Source organism: Physeter macrocephalus, chromosome 9 (assembly GCF_002837175.3).
Source record: "Physeter macrocephalus isolate SW-GA chromosome 9, ASM283717v5, whole genome shotgun sequence".
Taxonomy (NCBI): Eukaryota; Metazoa; Chordata; class Mammalia; order Artiodactyla; family Physeteridae; genus Physeter; species Physeter macrocephalus.
Genome location: NC_041222.1, coordinates 85,649,397 through 85,658,171, shown reverse-complemented (window position 1 = coordinate 85,658,171; position 8,775 = coordinate 85,649,397).

Sequence of the window (8,775 nt, the reverse complement as noted above, 5' to 3'; positions counted from 1 at the left end):
CATTGGGGTGATGATGTATCTTTTTGAATTATCATTTTCTCTGGGTATACACCTAGAAGTGGGATTGCTGGGTCATTTGGTAGTTCTAAAAAGTGTGATATTGATTCAGTCATAGAGTTCAATGTTTTTTGCTGTATTCTAGCCTTGTGACTCAAGCTGGTCCTTCACATCACATTCTTTCTTTGTTTCATCCTGCTTCTTTTTCATTTCTACCTGTTTCACAACCATTTTCCCCCCTCCCCTTTGCTATTATCTTATTGTTGTGTATTTTATCTAGTATTTTATAGTCATTGCTTTTCTTTTTTTCTTGAAGGGACACATCAAATGTTTGCTTCCAAACCATAAACCTTTAAATGCATTTTTTCCTTTCATCTCAGGCGATCTTCTAAATTTTGACATTGCAGATTCTTTTCATAGATTCCAGTTTCAGAAAGCTTGTTTTTAGCATACAGCCCACTGTTTTTTTTTAATTTTTTTAAATTTTACATAAATGGTATTGTAGACATTATATAAATGATTTGCAACTTGTTTTCTCATTCAACATTTTGTTTTCAGACTTTATCCATGATGATATGTGTAGTCCAGTTCATGTTTTCATTTTGTGTGATGTTCGTTGTATGATCAATGCATTACTTTTTAAAAAAATTTATTTTATTTTAGTATAGTTGATTTACAATGTGTTAGTTTCTGATGTATAGCAAAGTGATTCAGATATCATTCATACACACACACACACATATTCTTTTCTGTTATGGTGTATCACAGGATATTGAATGTAGTTCCCTGTGCTATACAGTAGGACCTTGTTGTTTATCCATCCTATATATAATAGTTTGCACAGCAAATGCACTACTTTTTAATCCATTGGTAGATATTTAGGCTATTCCCATTTATTTTGCTTCCACGAACATCACTGTGTAAGCTGCTTATATATTCTGTGTTGAGACAAATGCTTCCCAACCTTCCCATGTCACATCACACACCAGACATAGCACTACTGGTGTGGCAGATTGGAGTCAGCACAGAATGACACTCCTGCTCCTGCAGGAGGTGCTGATCCCAGCAGCCCTAAAAGCCCCTGGCCCTGCTCAGCCACCAGGGGACACCTGAGGACACATACAAACTCCACACATCTGCATTCAACTTGGGGCACCTGGTCTGCCCCAGAGGACAGACTCAAAAGGGAAATTACTGGGTGTGTGAACAGTCAGCCCCAGGAATTACTGTCAAGTCACTCTTCAAAGTGGTATATTAATTTGTACTCTCAAAGCCTTTTTCAATCTCAAGATTGTGTCTTTCCTCAGCTCTTGGAAAAGTTTCTCTATTTATCTGATAATTTTCTACTCTACATTTTATGTTCTCTTTCTTTCCTTCTCTCCCTCTCTTCCTCTCTCTCTCCCCCTCTTCTTTTCCTCCTCTTCCTCCTCCTCCTTCTCTTCCCTCTGTTTCTCTCCCTCTCTGTCTCTGTCTCTGTCTCTCGATTTCCTACTAGTTAGGTGTTGTATCTGGATTAATCCTGGTTTAATCATCTATATCTCTTATTATTTCTGTCATGTTTTCTGTCTCCTCTTTCTCTCTGTAGTCTCTGAAATGTCCTAAACGTTATTGTCCATCCATATTTGTTATTTTATGTTTTGTGAAACAATTTTAATTTCCAGAGGCTTTTGTTGTGGGTATTTTCACATGGCTCATTTTTCATAGTGCCATGCTCTTGTTCTATGGATGCAATGTTTTCTAAAATCTCTCTGAGGATGCTGATCAAAGAGGTTTTATTCTGTTATGTTCTTTGTTTTATACTCTCTTGTTCTCTGAATTCCCTCTGCTTCCTCCGAGATAAGTTTCTGTCTCTGCCTTTCTCTCTCTCTTTAGGATCCTGGTTGCTTTCTTTCATATTACAAGTTTTGTCTAATCTCTAGTGAGCCCCTAAAGGCAGACGAAAACTCCGGGACTGGAGCAGGGACTGCTGCCTTGGACTCTTCAGCAGGAGTGAGCAGAGAAGCACCTGAGGCTAAGATAAGGCTCTGCCCCCCTCCCCTCAACAGCTGCATTCCAGCAGGAGGTGGTCTTCACTCTGGGTCTGCACACCAGCTGCCCAAGTCCTTCCCTGACTGGGCACATTCCTCTGGGCTCAGGGTAAGTGCCTGGCTGATGTTCCCGGCAGCTCTGTGCACAGACTGGGGTGGGGTAGGGGGATGTTGACCCTCCTGTACACAGATCTTCAGACAGTGCTTGGTTTTCAGTCCCATTCTTCTCTCTTGCCCCTAAGTGTCAAGCCCTGGGCCCATCCCAAATTCTACAGGCAGAGCAGTCTGTTCCCCTCCACCACCCAGCCTCCCCCCCAGATGCATCTCCTAGTCTAGCTGTGGTTTCCTCTGGGCTGTGGTTTCCTTTGCTATTTCCTCCATCAACGCTTTTCCATCTTCGTTCAGTGTTCCAGAAATGGGCTGTGAGCTCTCCTCTGTGCGCACCCATCCGTCAGCTTCGTTCATGCTATCCGGGTTTGCTGTCTGGTGTTTATTTACACCTATCCTTCTGCCTTCACTTCTAAACTTACTAGTGCCTAGAAGTGGCTCCCAGCCCACACCAAAGCCAAGTCCCAAGGATGATCAGTGAGCCCAGGTGAAGCCTGAAGGCTCTGAGGCAACTGCTAGCTCCAAATGCACACATTTAGCACATCAAAATGTTTGGGACATTTGAATATTGATGGATAGGTATAAGTTTGAGGCAAGGAGAGAAAGGTTTTGGTTTCATTACCTGGTGAATGGCATGGCCATTTACTAAGATGGAGGAGAGGAGAGAGGCAAGAATAAGGGCACACTCAGGGGTATGCTTCTCAGTATATTATATTTGAGAAGCCTCTAATCATTGCAGGGGTTCAGAATATGTCATTCCAATATATGCCACTTTGGAATATTGATGATTTTGTATTGAAAGAACTTGAGAAACAGCTGTTGCAAGAAGGACACTCCGAACTTCCTTTTTCCCCCTGAAAGCAGGAGATAAATCTCCCCTGTGAAAAGTCCCCTCCCTGTACTAGGAGGGTAGAAGGCACCCATATCACCGAAGATAGGGAATTTAGGGCCGAGAAACCTGTATAAGCAAACCTGTTACTTCCTCACTGATTTACTACTTCAAACCCAAACCTCTTCATCTTGTCAATTCTTCACACATTTATTGTTTCCTTGTATAAAAGGTATAAAAGCAGTCTGCTTTGGTCACTTCTTTGAGTCTCATATTTTTATGGACTCCCGAACATACAAAATTAAATTTGTTTTTCTCCTGTTAATCTGTCTTATGTCAATTTAATTACTAGACTAGCCACTGCAAGGGAAAAAGGGAAGAGCTTTCCTCCCCTACAATACAAACAATTGTTTGGCAGTTGCTTTAAGTTCCTTCCTGGCTTACGTGGTTCAGAGCACTTTCAGCTGAGAACCAGAACTCCTTGAACAAGGACAACTTTTACACTTACTACGAGTGGTATTTATCCACCAGCAAAATTTTAAACAGCTTTAGAAATCATTCAAAGAAATGTAGCAACTTAATTGTAAACATTGATTTCATTAATCATGTAATTGAATATTTGTTCAGAGAGAAGTAGGTCAAAGGTTATGATTTTCCTCAGAGTAGGGCATATGGCATAAGGCATGACTATCTGTTTAAAGCACTTCTTTGGGCAGGTTTGTTTTTTCTGTGTTCAATAACCCATCTGAGATTTCTTTGTCTAATCTAGTAATTCTCTGAAGTGCAGGGGAAGACAGAAATTCCTCAGGGTAGGCATCCAATGATTTATGTTTGGTCAAATTCAGGGATTAACTCAGCATGGTATAAATAATAAGTAATGACAAGCTAAGGCAAGCTTCAGAATTAGTACTTTGTTTGGCAGAAGAAATTTAATAGACTTTAAAGACTGGAACCCAAGCTACAGTGAGTAATTTAACACGAGTTGAGTAAATATATATAGATCAAAGATACAAACTGCTGTCCTCCTGTTTAAAACATGTTTAAAAATCATGTTTTCTTTAAAAAATTAGTTACCAACACTTAAAAGTTGGGCAACTTCTCATAAACATCCAAATTTAAAAGACCAGGCAACATGGGGTATGTGTGGGCACAGGAGAGGCTATCCATTAGATAAGATGTATTCCAGGTTGTCATGGGGCCTGTCACCCCTGTCTGTACACTTGGGGTTGGCCTCACCTGCATTGGATTCTCTTTTACTCACTTTATCCTGGTTTAGGAGGATTGCGGAGAAAAGGGGATTGACTATTAATGGCTTCTAAGGAAACAGGAAGAAACCAGCAGAATTTAGGCTTGAACTGAACCAGCAACAGAAACTCACTCAGCAAGAGAAACTGCACAACATCAAGAAAATGCAATAAAAGCAGACACGGTACGTGATTTCAAACCATGAATAGTACTTGGAATGCAAAATCCCCCATATATACTTTCCTAGGTAATAACATGAGTAGTTCTATTCAGAAATATTGTATAAACTCAGTTCAGTAAATAATTTTTCGACATCTATTTTATGCCTAACATTAAGTTGGGCCCTGAGGATGCCAAAATAGGGAAGACCATCTCTGCCTCAAGGAAATCACAAACTAAAGGAGACTAGCATATATAAATGCATAAAAATAAATGGATTTACAACTTTATAGTAAAAAAGAAAAATAACTCAATTAAAAATAGGCAAAGGGCTTACCACATAAAAAATTGACTCAAAGTGGATTGAAGATCTAAACAAAGAGCTGAAACTATAAAACTCTTAGAAGAAAATATAGCAGAACATCTTCATGATTTTGGTTTCTTTGATGTGATGTCACAAGTAGAGCCAACAAAAGAAAGAATAGATTAATTGACTCTGTCAAAATTAAGAATTTTGCCCATCAAAGAACACTATCAACAGAGTACAAAGACAACCCACAGAATGTGGGAAGATATTTGCAAATCACATATCTGATAAGAGATTAATACCCAGAATATATAAAGAACTCCTATGACTCAATGACAATAAAACAAACAACCCAATTAGGAAATGGAGAAGGAATTTGAATAGACATTTCTTCAGAGAAGTTATATAAATGACCAATAACACATGACAAGATGTTCAATATCATTAGCTATCAGGGAAAGGTAATCAAAACCACAATGAGCTATCACTTTACACCTATTAGGAAAGCTATAGTAAAAAAAACAGATAATAATAAGTGTTGTCAAGGATGTGGAGAAATTTGAACCCTCATAAACTGCTGGTAGAATTATAAAATGATGCAGCTGCTGTGGAAAACAGTCTTGCAGTTCCTCAAACAGCTAAACATAGAGTTACCATATGATCCAGCACTCCACTCCTAGGTATATACCCACGAGAAATGAAAATCTATGTCTACACAAAAACTTGTACACAAATGTTCCTAGCAGCAGCCAAAGAGTGGAAACACCTCAAATGTCCATCACCTGATGAATGGATAAACAAAATGTGGGATATTCTTACAATAGAATAGTATTTAGCCATAAAGAGGAATGAAGTTCTGACACATGCTACAACATGGATGAACCTTGGAGACATTATGCTAAGAGAAATAATTCAGTCACAAAAGACCATGTGTTATATGGTTTCACCTACACAAAATGTCTAGAAGAGGCAAATTTATAGAGACAGAGTAGAGATTGGAGGTTGCCTGGGGCTAGGGAGACTGAGGAAAGGGGAGGTTGAAGGGCGATGGCTGAGAAATGTGTGGTTTCTCTTTGAGGTAATAAAAGTGTTTTAAAATTGATTGTGGTGATAGATGCACAATTCTGTGAATGTAATAAAAGTCAATTCAATTGTACACTTTAAATGGGTAAATTGTATAGTATGTGAATACTCTCAATAAAGCTGTTATAAAATAAATGAATCAACACATTTGGTTGTGGCAGGTGCCCTAGTAGAAGCTGGTTCCACGTATTATGTGACAACAAAAGAAGGAGTGTTACCATCCAAACTTAGAGGGCAGGGGAGATTTCATAGAGGAGGTGATTCACCAGACACACCCACAAACAAGAGAAAGGCTTTTTTGTCAGAAAAGCAAATACAAAGGCCTGGAAACATGGCAAAGCCTGGAATGTTCACAAGTATTTAGTATGGCTGAAGAATAGGGGCAAGAGGGACAAAGTAGGGGATGAAAATCCAGGTCATGGGGGACTTGGCTAGTGAGGTTAGAGATTTTAGCTTTTATCCTATAGGAGATGGGATCTAGAAAGATCCTCTGGCACCAGTATGGAGGATGAATTTGAGAGAATTGGGTATTTACTACTTCCTGCATTGTCCCACTACACTTGGTATGAAATGCAATAAAATGCATTTGTTTTTATAAGTGTTTATATGCCAGTTTGTGACATCAGTTCCATCAGTTTGTGATGTCCTTGAGGAAAGAAACTCAGCACTTCTTTAATCTTGGCATTCCCTGGGTCCAGCCTGATGCAAGGCATAAAGTAGGTGCTGGGAAAATACCTACTGAATTGCGTTTACATGAGAATTCTAGAAAGCCCTGCTCAGGTTGTTACCTTAAAAATTACATGGGAGATTTTGTATGCCTCCTGTATTTTATTCACATAATGATATTAGGTGTAAAAAACACACTCAGATGCCAGTTAAGAGAATTCTCAATAGGTAAGAGAATGGAGGTCTGAATTAGACCACTGGCTGTAGAGATAAAGAAAATGGACTAACTTGAGAGAGATTTAAGAAGTAGAGTTAACATCTAGGGAACAAATAGAAGTGGATATGAGAAAGAGGTTTCTTGGTTCACTCCCAGAAACTTGTTGGGTATTATCAGTACCGTGGTAGAGGCACTATGTTTCAGGGAAAGAAAGCACACAGAAATGAGCAGGTGAGAGCGGTGGACTTAGCAGGCGGTGAAGGATAGAACAGGCAGAGTTGAACATGTGGAGTTCTAGGTGTCTGAGGAGCAAATAGATTTGAAGCCTCTGAGAAAAGACTGGATGAGGTGGTGGGGGAGGAATGGGGGACACCAAGTGTGAACTGAAAAGCTTGCTTGAAAAAAGTCCTGTGCTGTACCAGTTTTAAGGCAGGCAGTTTTAAGGGCAGGCAGAGGTGTGGGAGCCAGTAAAAGAGGCTAGGAAGATGGTGGGTGGGGAACTAGATGCAAGGCCAAGTTTCCTGAAGGAAGTAGTAAACAGTGTTAAATGCCACAGAGAGGTCAGGTAACATAAGGTGGAAACATGACCACTGGAATTGGCAACATTTCCAAAGATGTGGGAGATCTTTGCCAGGACAGTTTCAGATGATTATAAAGGGCAGAACTGAGCATGGAGGGTCACAGAGGAAATGAAAGGGAAGAAAAACTTTTATGAAATGGAAACATCCCTCCCACTTCTGGGTATATATCCAAAAGAACGGGAAACAGAATCTCAAAGAGATATCTGCACGTGAATGTTCACTGCAGCATTATTCACAATAGCCAAGAAGTGGAAGCAACCTAAATGTCCATTGACAGGTGAATGGATAAAGCAAATGTGGTGTATACATACAATGGAATACTATTCAGCCTTAAAAAGAAGGAAATTCTGACACATGCTAGAACATGGATGGATCTTGAGGACATTATACTGAATGAAATGAACCAGTCACAAAAAGACAAATACTATGTGATTCCACTTATATGAGGTATCTAAAATAGTTAAACACACAGAAACAAAAAGTAGAATGTGCTTACTAGCATATGGGGGCAGGGGGGAGTGGGGAGTTGTTTCTTAATGGGTATAGAGTTCCAGTTTTGCAAGATGAAAACTTCGAGACATATGTTGCACAACAAGGTGCATATAGTTACTAATCTACTGTACCCTTAAAAATGGCTAAGATGGGGGACTTCCCTAACAGTCCAGTCGTTAAGACTCCACGATTCCAATGAAGGGGGTGCAAGTTTGATCCCTAGTCGGGGAACTAAGATCCTACATTCCAGGTGGCGCAGCCAAAAAAAAAAAAATGGCGAAGATGGTAAATTTTATGTTATATATATATATTTTTAACACACTATAACAATAAGAAATGAAAACATTTAGTTTGAATGTGAAAATAATATACGCACACTGTTGCAAAATTCAAACCACGCACAAACTATTTAAACCATAAATAGTGCACTGTAAGTAAGTAAAATGCAAGCTACAGATATAATTTAAAAATTTCTTGCAGCCACTTTATTATTTATTTATTTATTATTTATTTTGGCTGCACTGGGTCTTAGTTGTGGCATGTGGGATCTTTGGTTTCAGCATGCATGCAGGATCTAATTCCCCAACCAGGGATCGAACCCAGACACCCTGCATTGGGAGCATGGAGTCTTACCCACTGACCACCAGGGAAGTCCTTCAGCCACTTTAAAAAGAGAAAAAGAAACATATGAAATTATTTTAATAAGTTTTCATTTAAAATAATATATCAGCACCAGAGAGCAGAAAGCAGAAGCAAGAAGAACTACAACCCTGCAGACTGTGGAGCAAAAACCACATTCACAGAAAGATAGACAAGATGAAAAGTCAGAGGGCTATGTATCAGACGAAGGAACAAGATAAAACCCCAGAAAAACAACTAAATGAAGTGGAGATAGGAAAACTTCCAGAAAAAGAATTCACAATAATAATAGTGAAGATGATCCAGGACCTCTGAAAAAGAATGGAGGCAAAGATCAAGAAGATGCAAGAAATGTTTAACAAAGACCTAGAAGAATTAAAGAACAAACACCTAGAAGAATTAAAGAACAAACAAACAGAGATGAA